This window comes from Saccopteryx bilineata, chromosome 3 (genome assembly GCF_036850765.1).
Source record: "Saccopteryx bilineata isolate mSacBil1 chromosome 3, mSacBil1_pri_phased_curated, whole genome shotgun sequence".
Taxonomy (NCBI): domain Eukaryota; kingdom Metazoa; phylum Chordata; class Mammalia; order Chiroptera; family Emballonuridae; genus Saccopteryx; species Saccopteryx bilineata.
Genome location: NC_089492.1, coordinates 10997176 through 11016663, shown reverse-complemented (window position 1 = coordinate 11016663; position 19488 = coordinate 10997176). Strand labels below are relative to the sequence as shown.

The following is a 19488-nucleotide window of genomic DNA, read 5'->3' as shown; positions in this document are numbered from 1 at the left end:
TTTCCTTGTTGCAGGAGGCAGCACAGCCTCCATTCATCAGATGGGCCCTGGAGGACATTCTGGGGACAGTGAGATAGAGTCACAAAGAAGGAAGTAGGGTGGACGGAATCCATAATGCGGACACAGACTGCCACAGAACCCCATTCTGGGGTCCTCAGCTCGGGCAACAGCTCCTGGTTCTCCACGTGCCAATGGTGATGGGCCAGCCTCTCTCTGGCTGGGTCCAGTGTGGCTGGGAGTCTTTCCTGGAAGTTTAGCTTAAAAGCTGTTACTTCAGCCTCGTCATCCATTGTGGGAACTATCTCCATCTTTCAATGGGCCTTTTCTTCTTAAAATAGCTAGATTTAATCATGTTGTTAGCAGTAAAGAAACACAACTACCACAGCCGCTAATTTGCCTTGGAAATCTGGGCGAATCAACCTGCACAGGCCCCTTAGAGGCTAAGGCTTAGCCTATAAGGGTGAACAGCACGGACCCTGGAGGGAGACCACCGGGGTTTGAGTCGCGGTTCTGACACAGGTGATGCGAGCTTGGATAAGTTATTTCACCTCCTTGTGTTTCTTTTTCCTCTTCCATGGACTGAGGATAATGCTACCTACCTCTTGGGGTTGCTGTGAGATGTAAATAGGCGAATTCATACAGGCACTGAGAAAAGCACCTATGATGTATGAGGCACTGATGGAAGATTAATTATAACTGTCACCCTCCCTGAGCCTCAGTGTTCTTTCTTGTAGAATTGAAGTGACAAAACTTAACTCCTAAGGTTGTAGTGACAATTAGGTTTTTGGATGATGACTTTGATAATTCTTGACTTCCTTCCTACCTCCCTCCCTCCCTCCTTTCCTCCCTCCTTTCCTCCCTCCCTCCCTCCCTCCCTCCCTTCCTTCTTTCCTTCCTCCCTCCTTCCCTCCCTCTCTCCCTCCCTTCCTTTCTTCCTTCCTCCTTCCCTCCCTCCCTCCTTCCCTCCCTTCCTTTCTTCCTTCCTTCCAGAATGGAGGAAGGAGGACACCACTGTCGACCAGAGCCTGAGGACCACCTAAGGCAAACCTGAGCTACTCAGTTCTGCACTCTTTCCTCTCCTTTGCACCATCTACAATTAAAACTACACCCCCCCAAAAGAGTGCATTACCCAGAGAGAGACAGAGACTAGAAGATATAATTAAACAGCTATGTGAATGATAAAGTCTACTCTAAGGAATCAAGCAATTGACATTTATTTTTTTCCACTGGGCAGAGAATTTTCAACAAGACTTTTGTTGTTGTCTTGCTTTTGTTTTTATTGCCTGGCTTTTAAATGTCTTTAATGTACCTTTTTTTGTTGTTCATAGTTGTTGTTTTTTTCCATTTTAGACCTTGAATAACATCTTGTCATTAGGTTGAAGCTATTCTTTATTCTCAATAAACATATCCCCCATGAAGAAATCTAAAACTGTTAGACAGGATTTTTTCCTCAGGCAATTATTAGAAGCACACTGAGGCACCTAAAATTTTGGAGAGAACAATAAAGAGATAATTGATCAGCAAAATACTTGACACTTGGTCCACTGACCTCTTTCTTTTTCTCATGCAACTTGTATCATCTATATCATCTCTATTTTATTGCAAGCCATGGAAAAGCCAACTCGGCTTGGTTTGGGAACTGGAGGCAGTTGGATTGAGTGGTGGGTGCATCTATGGCTTGACACAGCCCATTGTCTTTAGTGAAAGTTATATTCTAAAGCAAGATGTCACGATGGAAGCTAGTGGTCATAGCCCTATATTCTTCTAGGTTCATATCAGCAGAGAAGGTAAATCTCTTCCCCCAAGATTCCCACAAATGTATAGGGCAGGGGTCCCCAAACTACGGCCCGCAGGCCAAATGCAGCCCCCTGAGGCCATTTATCCGGCCCCCACCACACTTCCGGAAGGGGCACCTCTTTCATTGGTGGTCAGTGAGAGGAGCATAGTTCCCATTGAAATACTGGTCAGTTTGTTGATTTAAATTTACTTGTTCTTTATTTTAAATATTGTATTTGTTTCGTTTTGTTTTTTTACTTTAAAATAAGATATGTGCAGTGTGCATAGGGATTTGTTCATAGTTTTCTTTATAGTCCGGCCCTACAACAGTCTGAGGGACAGCGAACAGACCCCCTGTATAAAAACTTTGGGGACCCCTGGTATGGGGCCTGACTTCCAATGGACTGACTCAGGTCACATGGTCAATCTCTGGATCCAGGACATTGCTCCTCCTTGCAGCAAGTTGTGCTGAAGAAGGATTCCCACCCCACCCCCACACACACAGAGGTGGGAGACCCCATGGTGGTCCAGCAGCGCTAGAGAATATATGAATAAATTAGTTTTACTCTGAAGGTTGGTATTAGGAAAGCCATTACTCAGTTCCCTTTTACCTCAGTCCTGTTTATCTATAATAATGATGATATTCTCATCTCCAGCTGCATAACCTCAATGTCTTGTCTTTTCTTAATTGGTTATGAACTCAGGGCGAAAACAAGAGGGTTCTTGATGGATCCCGCCGCCCAACATCAGTTTGCTCTGTTCTGATAGGTGTTCATTCAGTGAATGGATGAACGCACAGGACACCGGAAAGATTACCCAGCCCTGTTCGCCCGTACGGAAACCCAGAGTGTGGCTGTGACTATTCAAAGTCACCTCCTCGGACAGCTCAGCTCCAAGTCTCTGCTTCGTCTAGCACACACTGCTCATGCCCTACGCAGGTGGCATATGAAGCAATACCTGTTACATGGCACATTCTTTCCATAGTCTTAGAGACCTTTCCCACAAGGAGGAGGAAGACTTCTAAAGAAGAGGATTAAACTCCTCTGAGTGTATAACATACTTTTCTTGTCTCTGCCAGAAGGTAGGGGGAGCCGTTAAATTGTTCATGCTCCTGCCCCACCCCCACCCCCCCCACCCCCCGCTCCCACCTCCCAAACCATTGAATACTTTTGGGTGAATCATTCTCCATCTGAACCGATAATCCTTGCGGCGAACTTTTCTTTCTAGACCGTAAAACTGCAGCGGCTTGTTAATCACACAACTATTTAACTCAGTCCCTCCCTAGTTCTACAACTGAGCTCCAGGCCTATAACTTATAATCTACCCACCCACACGTATTGAAGTGAGATTATTGTTCCCACAGAAAAGAACCCTGCAGTTGCACAAGTCCCAGCTTTGTTCCAGAGAGTGATAAAAGGACAAGGAAAGGGCCCGGAGTCCTTTGATAGGCTTCTCAGAAAGGCAGAGGAAGGACGAAAGATTACCCTCCTGGGTACACAGTGTGAAAGTGTTCCTGCAAACACGCACAGGGCTCCCTACGCCCCCGGGGCATGCTCCCGAATCCTTTGATCTGGAGGCCATGGCGCACTGCTGAGAGTCAGAGGGGTGGTCCAGGCGAAGGCCCTTACTTCTGCCCCGGAGTAATCGCAGGCGGGGAGGAAGACCGTGCGGGAAAAGACCTTGTGCTGAGCGAGAACCCGGGCTGAGGAGCTTGGCACAGCAGGAAAAGGCTTTGGGATCATGGAGATGTGGACTGTGGTCTCAGACCTGCCGCTTATTGGCTCTGCGACTCAAAACCGCAACTATTAGTGGAATGTGCGTGCCAAGAACCATATTAACCACTGGAGGTGTAACCGTCTGTAGAAACTCAGCAGACCCTCCGTCACCTGCTTGAAGCTAGACCTTCCTTCCTCTAAAATGAAGATGCTAAGGAAGATGAGCCAGCTATGGGAGGGCCAGACACCCAGCTCCAGCTCCAGACGGAGTCCCAGCCAAAGAGAGCTTGGGGCCAGAAACCAGGGTTGGAGCTGCAATTCCCTGACCATCCTGGACACCATGGGAGCTCCTGGATTATAACGACACATCACAGGGGACCCTTGGGACCTCCGGGTGGGGAAACTGGAAGTAGGAGTCACAGGTGAACTTACTAGGAGGCGGCTGGAGAGGAACTGGAAGAAGACAGATGTGCTTTGACTTTCCATCATTCTTTCTTAGGCAAACTGGAACAGAGTAAAACTCTGAAGATGAAGTTCTAGAGAGAGAGGAGCAAGGCTGGTGTTCTCTGTCGCTGCCCCTGGTCCCTCCCGCTGCCCAGCAAAGCCCACAGCCCCTGGGTACCCTGCCCCATGCATGGACCTCTACATGGAACCTGGAAATCCATTACGGAGGTGTCTGTCTCCTCCTAAACTGGAAACACCTCCAGCGCTAGGGGTGCACTGTATTTGTGCTGTTACTAAGTGCCTCACACGAGTACATTTAAAAAAAAAAATTAGAATAATATGTAAATTGTTTTGTGCCCTCCTTTTTGCTCTTGAATTTTAGCGTTACACCCCTATCTTTTTTAATGGTTGCAAACATTTCATCAAATAGCTATCCCACAATTAACAGAAGTATTCTGCTACCGGTGGATATTTGTAACTTTTCCCGTTCCTGCTACTTTCTCACATAAATCACCCATAGGCTTTGTCCGCGTGATTGATTATAGTCTTCGAAGTGGTCACCACACTGTCTTGTGTATAATGAAGCAGTTAAGTGGTAAGAAACAAGAGCTCGGGAGAACCAAAAAAAAAAAAAAAAAAATCGCCACATTGACTCCCTGTGTGACCTTGGCTAGGATATTTAACTCCGCAGAGCCTCAGTTCCCTTCCCTGAAACTGTAGCTGATAATAGTAAACAACAAATAAGGTTGTTTCCATGAGTAGATGAATGACTATATGTAAACACACAGAACAGTGCCTGAGAACACAGTAAGTGTTCTGTGAGTGTGTACTGTTATTATTTACATTTGCGTAGCTGTGTCCTTCGAGACTGAGAGACCCCTCTAGGGCAGTGATCAGTCCTGTATTCTAAACCTCCACAATTTGGTGGTGAGAAGGAGCTCTGTGTATATTTGCTAAATAAATAAGAAATGCAGGTGTGTAAATCAACCACCAACCTGGTTGTTGCCCAATATCCACAAAGTGGTTCATTAGCTTGAATTAAATCTCTATCCCCAAATATATGTTTATACTTACCAATCCTATGCACTTAGTTTGGAATAAGTATACTCATGTATACTTTCTAGAAACAGGATTGATTAAGAGATGGGAGAAATACACAGATATCCAGGCACCCTAGAGAAAAAGCAGAGAAGAGAAGTCACAGGTGGCCAACCTGAAGACATATGTCAATGGCTCTCCAATTTTATCCAAGGTTGGCTCTGCACCTCGAAATTATATATCAGAGTCAGACTCCTATTCACTTAACTGTGGCTGATCATTCCCATTTCCATCAATAGAATAAAGTTGAAATAAAGAAGCAAACAAGACAGGAAGCTAATGATTATTGAGTACCTACTATACAACAAAGGCTTTAAAATAATGATCTTATTTGAATCCCGCAGACATGCAGAGAAGTCAGTACTATCACCCCTTTCCTATAAAAGAGAAAGCTGAGGCACAATCATGTCTGCTTCTACAGCTAGGAAGCACAGAGCAAGGATTTAAACTCTAATCTCTTTACCTCCTGGTTCTAACCCATCCTTGTTTAAGTAGAGCCCAAGTACTCAGTCCCAAAGAGCAAAGCATTGCAAGTTTAGCTTTCTGTCTTCCTACACTGGGCAGGCAAGGAGAGAGTACATTAACGTTAAATCACATCCATAAAACTGCCAAGAAGCAAGCACAGTCATCAGCCTCTGTTTCTGCTTGGGTATCATGGTTGGAAATGGGAAGGAGTAAAGGTGCTGGAACAGGTGGGTACAGATAAGCCTGCCTTGTCTGTGAGTGGGACCTTGCAGCACCAGAAAGCAGATACTATGGAAGGTTCCATAATTGGAGGGAGTTCACCACAGTGGAATATCAGAGACAGTGTTCCACGTTCTACATACATTTTCTTTCAATCGCCAGCTTCCATCTTGGTGTAAAGAAAGAAAAAGAAGAAGAGAAACCAACTTTCATTCTTAGTTTTCATTTTTGACTATGGCAAACTTGGTCCCAGTCAAAAAAAAAGCTGAAATGATTCAATTGTCATCCCTATGAGGGCTTGGTAATATTCTGGAGGAAAATGGAAATATATTTGGTATATATGTACTGCGTAGGCATCTGAATCATTCACATGCCAGAATGAAATCTTAGATTCATTTTCAGTGTTGCTTCCAAGGGTTTCATAACACAAATATTCTCTTATTATTACCTCATGTGTTACCTTCTCTTAACGGTGTTAAATAAAATAGAGACTAAATAGAAACCCAAGAAATTAGGATTAAGTCATTCATCTAAGTATAGAAAAATAAAATGGCTTGACCTGTGGTGATGCAGTGGGTAAAGCATTGACCTGAAATGCTGAGGTCACCAGTTCAAAACCCTGGGCTTGCCTGGTCAAGGCACATATGGGAGTTGATGCTTCCTGCTCCTCCCCTCCCCCTTCTTTCTCTCTCTCTCTGTCCCCCTCTTCCCTTCTCTAAAATAAATGAATAAAATGTTTTTTAAAAAAGAAAAGGCATTTTTTCAAAAGAAAGAAAAATTTATTTTTTGTCTCTAGATTTGCCTCTTTTGGACATTTCATGAAAATGGAATTGTACAAGATGTGGTCTTTTGCACCTGACTTCTTTCACTTAGCATGTGTTCACGTTCATCCACGTTGTGGCATGTATCAGTGGTTCATTGGTTTCTATTACTGAAGAGTGTTTCATCATACCAACATACAGAACCAGGAGGCTGGGTGTGGGGATGGTCTGCAGATAGGCAGGAGGGATCTTTGTGGAGAGATGGAATTATTCTAAAACTGGACTGTTGTGATGGTTGCACAACTGTGTACATTCCCTAAAAATCATTCAATTATATGCTTAGAGAATGTTATGGTATGTAAAGTATTCTTCAATAAAGCTGTTTAAAAAAAAAGAAGAAGGAAAATTAACTATCCAGGCACCTAAAATCATAAACTTCAAAGAGACCTTATTGGATGTCACATCTAATGTTGCCATAATATTGCCACCATTACCGGGATCCTCTCTAATATTCCTGAGCAACGGCCATCCAGGCTCTGCTTCAACACATCCAAAGAAAAGATGATGTTTTTCCTCTCAGCGGGATCCATATTCCAAAGAAAATATTCCACGTGAGCAAAGCAGATATCTGGCAGGCCCTGAGCAAGTCTGGGAGTGCTGGAGTCTATCTGTGAGGTAGTGTCAATCCCAAGTGGTCACTGATCAGTGACATGGCTAAACTTGCGGTTCACTGAGGTACTAAGGAATTTGTTTCTTCAGTTACAGTTATGGATGGTGGCTACGGCAAATGCTGAGGCAAGACTTCACCGTTGCTCAGGTTGCAAACTCTTTAGCTTCAGTTTTCACTTTTGTGCAGGGTCTGTATTTACAAACTAAAAGTAGTGGATATTTACTGAATGCCGGTCACATACGTAGCACTTCTAATTTTAGCCTTATCTGTCACTCTGATGAAGGGTTATTATTCCTACTTTATACAGAAGAAAACGGAGGGTTAATTGCCCCAGTGAGGGAAACAGACCAGAGAAGCCATTAGCGGCAAGTGCTACATTTAGGAATTATTTTAGGAATATTTAGAAACAGGAATTCCAGTTGGTGGCAGGTGGAGGGGATGACCTCGGAGGTGAGTCTTGAGGATGAGTGGAGGAGAGGAAGTCCTTACAAAGGGAATGCACAGAGAAAAGGCAGGGAGCTTTGAAAGAAGACAGTGGCTTTCCAATACTTTTTCTTTTCAATTACGGTTGACATACAATATTATATTAGTCTCAGGTGTACAACATCGTGATTAGACATTAATATATCTCACAAAGTGATCAGCCCCATAAGTATAGTATCAATCTGACACCATATATAGCGATTATAATATTATTGACTGTATTTCCTATAATGCTGTATTTTACGTCCCCGTGGCTGTATTTGTAAGTGGTAATTTGTACTTCTTAATCCCTTCCTCTTTTACACACATCCCTCTAACCCTCCTCCCATCTGGTATCCATCAATTTGCTCTCTGTATCTGAGTCTGTTTCTGTTTTGTTTATTTTGTGGTTAGAATCCCCATATAAGTGAAACCATGTGGTATTTGTCTTTCTCTGTCTGACTTATTTCATTTAGCATAATACGCTCTAGGTCCATCTATGTTGCTGCAAATGGCAAAATTTCATTCCTTTCTTTTATGACTGAGTAATCATCTATATATAAAGTAGCTCCCCTGACTACCCAACCTGGCCCCTTCACTATACCCTTAGACAAAGCGTAGCTGGTGAATATTTATTGATTGCCTTCTCTGTGACTCAGATGTCTGACTTCACAGTGCTTTCCCCTGGAGATGGGTCCCCAAACTTTCAAGTGTGAGATTAGCTCTTAAACCCTGCTTGATGTCATGGTGACAGGAATGGTACCGGCTAATGCCCCCCCCCCCCCAGGCAGGGAGGGAGTTTATTTCAGGAACCAGGCTTGGATAGACAGAATGCTCAGGCCTTCGATGTCCCTTTTTATTAGGTAGAATGCTTTTTTTTTCCTTCAGTGATACCTGTAATAAAGTTTGACTTAAGGCAATAACTGGCTCCACTCACCAAATGGCAATTGGCTATGTTAACCCTCCAGAAATTATTTCTCTTTTAAAAAGAAAATTCTCATTTAAATAATTACACATTAGCCTCTGAGTTCATGCAAATTGTGGGATGCGGCCCTGGTTGGGTGGCTCAGCAGTAGAGCGTCGGCCTGGCGTGTGGAAATCCTGGGTTCGATTCCCAGTCAGGGCACACAGGAGAAGCGACCATCTGCTTCTCCACCTCTTCCCCTTCACCTTCTCTCTCTCTCTCTCTCTCTCTCTCTCTCTCTCTCTCTTCCTCCTGCAGCCATAGTTCAAGTGGTTTGAGCAAGTTGGCCCTGGGTTCACCTCAGATACTAAAATAGCTTGGTTGTGGAACAATGGAGTAGCAGCCCTAGATGCACAGAGCATCCCCTGATAGAGGGCTTGCCGGATGGACCCCCGTCAGAGCATTTGCAGAGGTCTCTCTGCCTCCCTTCCTCTAAAAATTAAAAAAAAATGTGGGATGTTCAACCAGGACTTATTCCAAGAACATATGAGATGTTATTTATTATATTCAATGCTTTTTGCTTTAAGCTATTAACCCTTCCTGAGCTTTAATGAGATCAGCTATGATTCTAGAACATTCTGAGATGATTGACACTGAGTCAAATGCAAGAAAGGTAGAATCAGAAAGACATAGCAAGGTCTTAGGAATGGTCATCACTAAAGCTTTCAAACTTGTCTTTAATCATGGAAACTCTTTTCCAGAAAGCACCTTAAATGCATCCTGAGGTAGGCATCTATTACTCCTAACTTGCCTCCTTCTTGAGAAAATATACCTAAATTTTCTTTGAGAAAATACCCTTACTCCACGTATCTTGTGTGGGATGGACCCCAACCCAGCTGTACTGCAGCTACCATCAACCTTCTAGCCTGAGGTCAAAGCTGGCACAGGAGGCAGATCTCTATGAAGGATGAAGAAATGAACCCCTAAGGTGAATATCATTAACCTGCTGGATCAAGCTATACCTGAAGCCAATTTCTCTGACCTTCTTGGTTATCTATATATAACTACATTATCTTTTATGCTTCAATTAGTTTCAGTGCGATTTTCTGTTGCATACAACTGAAAACACTATAAAAGAGTCGAAAGCCGAACAATAGAAGGAAGATACAACTGGACCCCCTGGAGAATTGAGGGTGGGAACTGAAAGCCCCACTCACAATGCATTCCCTCCATTTCCAAAAAGATCAATAGGTAGACTCTCCTGTCTAGTTCCATCCTTTTATTTGACAGACAGACAAACCATGGTTCAATAAAGAATGCTAAAAATATTGATATCACACTTGGAGTAATTAAAACTTAAATAGGTGGGGTTTTAAAGCTAGTGTTATAAAATTAGACAGGATGAATAGTTATTATATTCTTAAACATTAGAAAATATTTTATATTAGCACATCACAATAATACAGCATACATAGTAACACTAAATAAGCCATCAATAATTGCACCATGATAAGTCATGTAATATAAGCCTGTCTTACAATATCCATAAAAAACATTCACAGTTATTGCCCTACGGACAGTTGGCCATTCTTCAAAATTGCATGGTGGTAATTGTAGACCTGTTTCCTACCCTGATCATGTTCCTTATAAACTGGCCAGAGAAATTTCTGGTCTGTTTTGGTAAAAATGTGCTTTTCCTTGGGAGCTGGCTCTATATTATGCAATGCATCTTGTCTCTTTACTCCAGCAAGTTGTACACAGTGTCATGCTATGTTGTGTTACCTTGTAAAGTCAACTTTCCCTCTGAAGGGCATTCCTGTTGCAGGATATATCCTTCCGGCAAAATAAAAGAAATTCAGAACAAAATTTGGTAGCACAATGTGAAAGGCACATGATAAACCATTGTGCTGTGATAGACAGGTGAACATCATGCTCTGTAAAGGCCATAAGACTTGCCAAGTTCATGAGTCAAAGAGAAAAGAACTGGCTATGAATATGCAATGAATAAGTGAGTCACTGCTCTTAGTTTAAATAACGTTACCTACTTCGAGGGGCTTATTTCACAAACCACACTGCCTCATTTCTCCAATGAGTGGGGGGGGGGAGTCTAGTGGTTAGATGAACAGATTCTAAACCAAAACTTGAAAGAACATCATTTCCTTCTGTCTCATCAAAAGATGAATCATTACATGACCCCTTTCTGATGTTGAAGGAGTATTTTATAGAAATGTGTATGATTAAGAGCTTAGAACTCAACTCAGAATGACCGTTTTTATCCTTCTGTATTATGGAATGGAAGTAGTACTAGAAACAGCCACACCTTCTGGTAAAGTTACTTTTGGTGGCCTTTGCTATGTTATTGTTTGTTCCCTGCTCGCTCATCTAATATCTTTGAGTAAAGGAGAGTTTTAAAAAAACTTCATGTGACGTTGGTAGCCAAATTGTTGAATTATTTGAGAAACACTCCAGAGGCTTGAGGGTTGATATATAAAAATACAATGATTTATTCATGAAAATCCAAAGGAATCATCATTTTTCCATACACACAGAGAGTAGTTTTGCTGCTCAAACCTTCATCTTATCTGGGCTGTCTTGGGTCAGTGAAAGCTATCACTGACTAGTTACTAGAGTCAAGGGGTTATTAGAAATGCCAGTTTTAGTAAAATTTCAAATTATGCAGTATTGCTGAGACCAGCGAGAGGGCGAGAGAGACTGTAGCATCTCACGTTCCGCCACACTGCGCTGCAGGGGTGAACTGCCTGAATTCTTACCTGCTTCTACCACTTCCTGACTGTGTAAACTTAGGCAAACTGCTCGTCTCTCCTCGGGTGACTTGCTCGTGTGGAAAATGGAGATATGTATATAGTACTTATTTAATAGGGTTGTGGTTGTGAAGACTAGATAGTTTAATATATATTTCAGGCTCTTAGTATAATTCCCGGCATATGGTAAACACTCAGTATTAGCCTTATGAGCCTATGTGTCCAGTGAAACTGATATAAGTTAGCAGTTTGAACCAGGAATGGCTTCCCCTTGAGAAAAACTAATGTAGAAAAACCATATCTCACCAGCCAGGTAAATGTGAGGCCGGTCTGTCAGGCCAGCCTGGAGATTTACCGGATGTGGTATGCAGAATTCTGAGATGCTCCCAAGACTTCTGCCTCATCGTGTGCAGGGTTTTTTGTTTTTTTATAGCCTTATCCCCTTGAGTACAAGCAGAATGTTGTATATAATAGGGTACCACTCTTGTGATTAGGTAGCTAACCAGTTGACTTGGAACAAAGCAAAAGGAAGCTTATCCAGGTGGGCCCGACCTAATCAGGTAAGCCCTTGAAAGCACCTGGATTCTCTCTGACGTTAGGTAGCGTTCAAGTGTGAGAAGCTTTTGAAAAGAGCTGGATAAAAAAGCCCATCAATAGATGACTGGATAAAGAAGATGTGGCACATATACACTATGGAATACTACTCAGCCATAAGAAATGATGACATCGGAACATTTACAGCAAAATGGTGGGATCTTGATAACATGATACGAAGCGAAATAAGTAAATCAGAAAAAAACAGGAACTGTATTATTCCATATGTAGGTGGGACATAATAGTGAAACTAAGAGACATTGATAAGAGTGTGGTGGTTACGGGGGGGAGGGGGGAATGGGAGAGGGATAGGGGGTGGGGAGGGGCACAAAGAAAACAAGATAGAAGGTGACAGAGGACAATCTGACTTTGGGTGGTGGGTATGCAACATAATTGAATGACAAGATAACCTGGACTTGTTATCTTTGAATATATGTATCCTGATTTATTGATGTCACCCCATTAAAAAAATAAAATTATAAAAAAAAAAAAAAGAAAACTAGACAGAAGGTGACAGAGGACAATCTGACTTTGGGTGATGGGTATGTCACATAATTGAACGACATGATAACCTGGACATGTTATCTTTGAATATATGTATCCTGATTTATTGATCTCACCCCATTAAAAAAATAAAATTATTAAAAGAAAAAAAAAAAAAAAGAGCTGGATAGCACAGAACTGGAATGGAACCTGGACTGGCCCCTGGACCAGAGCCAGCAACAGAACCAAGGCCTTGGTCCTACCCCTTAAGGAACTAATTATGCCAACAACCAAGTGACCCCAAGGAGACCACAGCCCCAGCTGGTCCCTTGACTTCCTTCGGTTTCACCCTGGCGGCGCACTGAGCGGAGAATCCAGTCGCGCTCTGTCTGCTCTCCTCGCCTACAGAACTGTGACATAATAAACTGATGTCATTCTGGGCCACTACATTTGTGGTAATTTGATGCCCGGCAATAGAAGGGTGATGGACTGTTAATAACCGAAAGTTGTGCCTCATCTACTTGGCTTCTCAGAGACTTGGAAGCTAGACAGTAAAAGCATATAGTCAGCATGCTGCCCCTGTGATAGAAGCATAATTCAGGGAATCACGGGCATCAGAGGGTGGATCTGTTTATTCTTGTGGTCCTGCCTTCTGCCAGCAGGCTGCTGTCAACCCCAAAATGCCTCCGGTACCCTCAGGTTGGCCCCCAGAAAGAGCCTCCTCTAGAACTTCATCATTTTTTAAACTTCTACTCAATAAGAAATGCAAAAAAACTGTCCTTAACCACTCACCGGGACTTGGCCACCTCCCAGAGATGCCCCTGACATCACCGTCTGCTTGCTTCCCAGCACTGATCTAGGGTTATCTCGTCTGCTCACTCACTGGCCTGCTGTCATCCTCTCTGATTCCACAGTAACAACATGAAGACCAGGCCCTTCTCTGGCCTGCTCGCTCTTACCTCTCCAGAGCCTGTGCAAGCGACTGGTACCTCAGGAACGTTTGCCACATGAAAGTATTACAGAGAAATGCACCCAGGGCCACCAGACCAAACACATGACACTGTTATATAGTCATCTGCCAGCCGTTCATACGCAGCTTCGTTAAAAGGTTTCCATAGGCCGTGGCCGGTTGGCTCAGTGGTAGAGCGTCGGCCTGGCATGCAGAAGTCCCGGGTTTGATTCCCGGCCAGGGCACACAGGAGAAGCGCCCATCTGCTTCTCCACCCCTCCCCCTCTCCTTCCTCTCTGTCTCTCTCTTCCCCTCCTGCAGCCGAGGCTCCATTGGAGCAAAGATGGCCCGGGCGCTGGGGATGGCTCCTTGGCCTCTGCCCCAGGCGCTAGAGTGGCTCTGGTCGTGACAGAGCCACGCCCCAGAGGGGGCAGAGCATCGCCCCCTGGTGGGCAGAGCATCGCCCCTGGTGGGCGTGCCGGGTGGATCCCGGTCGGGCGCATGCGGGAGTCTGTCTGACTGTCTCTCCCTGTTTCCAGCTTCAGAAAAAATACAAAAAAAAAAAAAAGGTTTCCATAGCACTTTGTCCATAGTCTTGTTCTAACGTTTTTGCCACAATAAGGTCTTGAAGGGCAGAGACCCTATCTTCTCATCTTTGTACCCTAGTACTAAACACTGTGGCCGAAGTGTGGTAGATGTTCAATACACGTATGTGGAATGCAATGGAATCTAAAATTAATAATCGAGCTCTAAAAATCCAGTTATCCTCCATATGATATACAGATAGATATAGATAGACCTATAAATACATGGATATTGATCAGATCAAGTGTCATTCTTTTCTATTTTATGAGATATAGCAATTTTTCACTTTTTCCCCCAACTCCTAAGGCTTTTATAAGAGTGTCCTTCAATACTCACTTCCTTTCCCCAGCTTCCCCCATTAACTAATCCCTAAGACCTGACTGAACAATCCTTCCGTTGGAAGCTCAGCCAGCCTAAGATTTCAGACCGGCTCTAGCGAGCACACGAAGCATATGAAAAGCTCCCTCCTGTTAAGCTACAGTCAACGTGCATGGCATTACAACAGGTGCTCTCCCGTGCCCAGCGCCGATTCTGACCATAGCATGCCTCCTGCAGCCATCTGCCCTGCTTGCTGCTGCCCCGTCCATCTCTGCACCGGCCCGGGCTGTCCTCTCCTAGCCCCCGGTCCTGCACCTCTCCTTCTGGCAGGCGCCCTGTCCCTCTCCGTGCAGACGAACCTGCAGGTAATATTCAGCACCCACCAGGCTTGAGTCTCTCTGCTGTTCACCCACCGTCCTGGAAGACTCTCCAGGCCTCTCATTGTCCGGGACGACTGCAGGAAACTGCAGCCCTGCAGATGGAGTGTTAGAGTCTCCTCCTCGGGGCTCCCAAAGCCCGCGTTTACCTCTCGCGTAACATGAGTCACACTGTGCTGTCTAATTACTAGTGCCTGCGTCTGTGCCTAGCTGAGTTCCTTTGTCATTTGATACAAGGAGAATATTTGGTGCCATCACGCCCAGTCTTGGAAGAAAGGAAGGAGCAACAAAGATTAGAGGAGGTCGGTGAACAATAAAAGGTAGCAAGATTAGCCACTGAACTTCGCTGGAGCGTTCAGATCGTCAGGATAGGGTTCTAAATTTATATGTTCTTAGTGTGAATGTCCTTTTGTTCATGGAAGTGCGTAAATGCTAATTCCTAGAACCGCTTTGACTTAAGGCAAAACAGAAAGAAGGCGGTGAGTGACCATAAAAGAGTAAGTCCCTTCCTTAAGGAAGGACTTTGAACTTCCATAGATCATGAGATTGAGAGTAGAGCCAAGCTTGCTCAACTGTCTAAGGGATGAGGCTGTGGAGAACAACCCATGACGGGGATGCCTAGCCAGTTACAGACACAAACAACAAGGGCTTCAATTGGAGGGGTGTTCTGTACACTTTCTGCTCCCATTTTAAATGTATTGACTTTCCCGTTTGTTTAGATGGAGATGTGGGAGGCAGCTGATGTCTGTACTAACAGGCAAACAGTGGGGCCGGCAGATGGTGATAGCAATCAAGAGGTCCATTCCACCTTCAGGGCCCAGAATTCACCCCCTTTGCTCCCAGTCACCTCCCTGCCCTCTTGACCAGTACTACTTGCTGGGGAAGTTTTCTCGCAAAAGAGCAGGTGGATTCACAGGTCCTTCATCTGGGTAATGAGTTAGACCTTTACCTGAAGCCAGGCCCAAGGCCCTTCCAGCTGCTCCAGACTGGAAGTGGACAGGCAGCACCGTACAGTGTGGATATGCACGCACATATGCCTTGCCAGGGAGGCTGACCATCTTTGTAATAATTCACACATTCATAACTATTTCCCTTCTCTTTTTTCCCCCTGTCTTTTTGTGAATTGTAACCATTTCTTGGTTCACTTGAATCCTTTATGAGGGGATGCAAAAAAAAAAAAAGCCTCAAGCCTACTTATAGGCAATCAGCTACCTCCTCAAGCAATTAACTTTATGCACAGTTTTCAAGGAAATGCTCATTGCCTTTTCTGTGGGAAAAGATCTGAAGGATGACAGAGGGAGAGGCCCCTGAGCACCCTCCTGAGCTCAGGGAAAGGGTTATGAATTGCATTCTGGAGACAAAGAGAACTTTGACAGCAGAGAGTCAGACAGTTTTCACAAGGCAGGAAATATGGCCATTATCAACCCAGAGCAGAGTGTGCAAACACATCTGTATGTTTATATACCTTCTCCTGGCTTGAGGGCATTGTTTGAATGGGAGGGGAAGAAAGTGCAAGAAGGAAGTTCTCTTCCTTTTCAAAAGACACGCGCAGACCTTCACCTGCAGGTCTTTCATCTTCTGTCTCAAGGAACCAGTGACTCCTCCCCTGTGTTGGGTGTCAGAGTTCAAAACTCAGCATTGCCACCATCAACATCATTCATTCAACAGCCATCTCTTCAGCACTGAGTACAGGACAGTCGTCACTACAGTGGGTGCCAGAGTTACAACAGTGAAGAAAAAGTCAATGGGCCTAACCAAGTGGTGGCGCAGTGGATAGAGCGTCGAACTGGGACGTAAAGGGCCCAGGTTCAAAACCCCAAGGTCGCCAGCTTGAGTGCAGGCTCATCTGGTTTGAGCAAGGCTCACCAGTTTGAGCCTAAGGTGCTGCAGCAAAGAACTGATGCTTTTCATCTTTCTCCCTTCTTTCCTGTCTGTCCCTATCTGTCCCTTTCTCTGTCTCTCTCTGTCCCTGTCACAGACACAGACACACACAAAGTCAATAGCCTTCCCTTTGTGCCTAAGGTTTCTGGTTCAGTTATTATTGCTATTCAACTTGTCGTCATCATCATCATTGCCACCATTACTACCATCTCTCTTCCCTTAGGACAATGATGAAAACTAGTGTGCTTATAAAAGACCTAGGGATTATATATATATATATTTAAAAAAACACAAGACAGTGAAAAAGAATCACCTGGGGATTTCACTAAAATGCAGACTTCCCCGTACATTTGCCATGCTGTGAATTTGCCCTTCTTGAGATGGGTCCCAAAACTCATCATTTCCAGAAAAATCCATAACATTCTGATGTGCAGTTCCTGGATCTTAGTTTAAAAATCTGGTCTTATGTTATAGCAATGTATACATTTTTGTCACATTTATTATGTTTCGAATGTCACAATAGCCCAGCCTAGTAGACACAATAGAGATTATTCCCAGTTTACCGATGAGGATAATGAATACATAATATTGTCTATTTAACCCAGTGAAATAGCTGGCATCTAATTTGTTAAACAAGCTCTGTGTTGGAAGCTGTAGAGAAGAATGAGGCACTCGATGAGTTTGCATTAGGACAGAGAAGACAAGCCCACAGATAGGCCAGGTGCTTTAAATGCTAGATTACCTGTAATTTACTCTAGTATATATCAGTATACGCATACATATAAATGTATTATTATGTTAACTTTCTTCTGTACTCCGAGGCTGATAAATCCCTTCGTTCACTAATTTGCTCATTCATTGACCTAATATTTATTGAGCACTCATTAGGTGCCTTACATTGCTCTAGGTATTGGGGATACAGTAGTAAATAAAATACACAAAAACATCTGCCTCCATGAAATTGGCATTCTGGTAAAGGAAACAGAGATTAGGAAAGCACAGCATGTTGTAACTCATCCATATTTTAAGGGACGTATCCAGGAACAGGCTGTATGATTGATTGGGGCCTAATTGAAAATAACTATACAAGTGGCAGAACTCTCCCTGAGACTTGCTTTCATGGAAACATGCCTCTCAGGAGTGAGGCCGTCAGGATGCAGAGTCCTGGCCACCCACCCACCCGTGTTGTCCTACGCCATTCTTCACCAACGTAACCTGACAGTTGTGAACAGCCAAGTTGACATATCAATTTGTAGCAGGTTGTCTCACTTAATCTTTTGCAGTAATTCTGTGGTGTAGATAATACTATCTTCATTGTACAGGCTAGTCATTTGAGACTTAAAGAAGTCGAATAATTTCCTGATGTTCAGTAATTTCCTATAGAGGAACAGAGCCAGGATTTAAACTGGTTTGTTTCCAAAGCCTATACTCTTTGGCTTCTCCATCCTGCTCTAAAGAGATCCTGGCATCACGAATTCTATATATGGTCCCCTCTCAACACTTCCTAAAGGCCTTTGGTTTCAGTTGGTCATTCTCTTTCACGTGGCCATCACTCATCTTATCTTTTGCCTCCTATCTCCACTTGTTTCCTTGGTGATACAATGAAAGATTACCTTTCTAAAGAATTTTTCAGGACCGATCTTAATTGGTGATGATCATGATCACTTCTTAGTCTGTATTAAATCTTTTCTCCCCCAAGTAATTAGCTAAACCCTTCCTTGAGATTAAGGAGTGTGTTTCCTACTCTTCTCTAACACCCCACAGCATGTAGCATGACACCGTTCATGCAGAAGGCATGCAACCTTCTAATTATGTGTAAATTCCAACTGCACCACTTAGGACACGGTACCTAGCACGTAGAAGGTGCTTCATAAATATTTGCATTTGTAGGTAGATTCCGGCTACAGCAATGGATGTCTCTTTCAACTTTGATGATCAGTAACAGAAAATCAGTGAGACTTCAGTTTTCAGTTTAAGACACTGTAGATTCTAAGTAGTTTTTATTTACTTATTTGTTTTAATATAACATAAGGCTTAGAGGTCTCAGAACAAGAGGTTCATTTTCAATATATAATGTTTGTATCTATGAACCTGAGTCAGCAATGAGGTTATCTGAGACCAAACTGGAGAAATATTTGTAGAGGGAGGTCCTGCATAGAGTGCACAGGACGGACTTGGAAGACAGAATGTGGGAAAGGGGAAGTGGACACAGAGCCTAGTCTTTACAGATCAGGTTATTGCCTTTATATTATAAACAAGTGAGAGAAAGAAGTGGTGGCGAGCCATGTATTACCTAAGGGGGGGGGGGAGTGTAAGCAACTTTCTACTTACTTTGGAAACACAAAACACATTTTACATCCTGTCACTCTCAACAATTAATACATTTAGTTAATGCTCCTTGATAGCAATTGAAAAAGACATTACTGATTACATATAAAGTTGATAGAATCATAGCATTTAATATATACATATATGTGTATATAGATATATGGACCTTGTTTTCCAAATCGAGTTCAACAGGGAATTTCATAATTTATAAAAATTTTAAATTAATGTTTTACAGTGCAATACCAATTCATCATAATTAGGCAGATGTGGTTGAAAAGAATAAAATTATCTGAAATCTGGACCGTTGCCGATATGGGAAATAGGTTGATTCCGAGACCAAGTGTGTACAATAGAATCACACCCAAAAAAAGCAGTTGTCTGAGATTTATGTAGGCTATGAGTTAAAAAACATTATACCAGTAAAAACTTAAGAAAAAAAGTGTGTTTTGTTTCTGTGAAACACACTCAGGTATGTACACAGGTGTGCATGCATAAATGTCGAACTCCTAGGAACAGTAGTTTTCTGATGAAGGCATTTCTGGCTGAGTCTGTTTGTCCTTCTGAGATTTAGTTTTCTTCTCTAAACCTGAGGATAGTCCTAACCGCTCCTATCTCAAAGAGATGTCAGAATTAAATGAGATGGTAACAATGCCTCGCTTACAGGGGACTGTAATAGAGGTAATTTATCTCCTGACTC

General features: G+C 43.3%; 1 long non-coding RNA gene across 2 annotated transcripts; it reads right to left on the bottom strand.

The window, feature by feature from the left end:
- Nucleotides 1-1330: 1330 nt before the first annotated feature.
- Nucleotides 1331-14708, bottom strand: LOC136328607 (uncharacterized). 2 transcript variants are annotated; one of them, XR_010730074.1, is made up of 4 exons: nucleotides 14619-14708; nucleotides 5010-5108; nucleotides 3924-4027; nucleotides 1331-1481 (listed from the first exon to the last, which is right to left on the bottom strand). It is a non-coding gene; the product is annotated as an uncharacterized lncRNA (long non-coding RNA). The 2 variants fall into 2 exon arrangements; XR_010730075.1 differs by having other exon boundaries at nucleotides 14589-14680.
- Between the last annotated feature and the right edge of the window lie 4780 nt (nucleotides 14709-19488).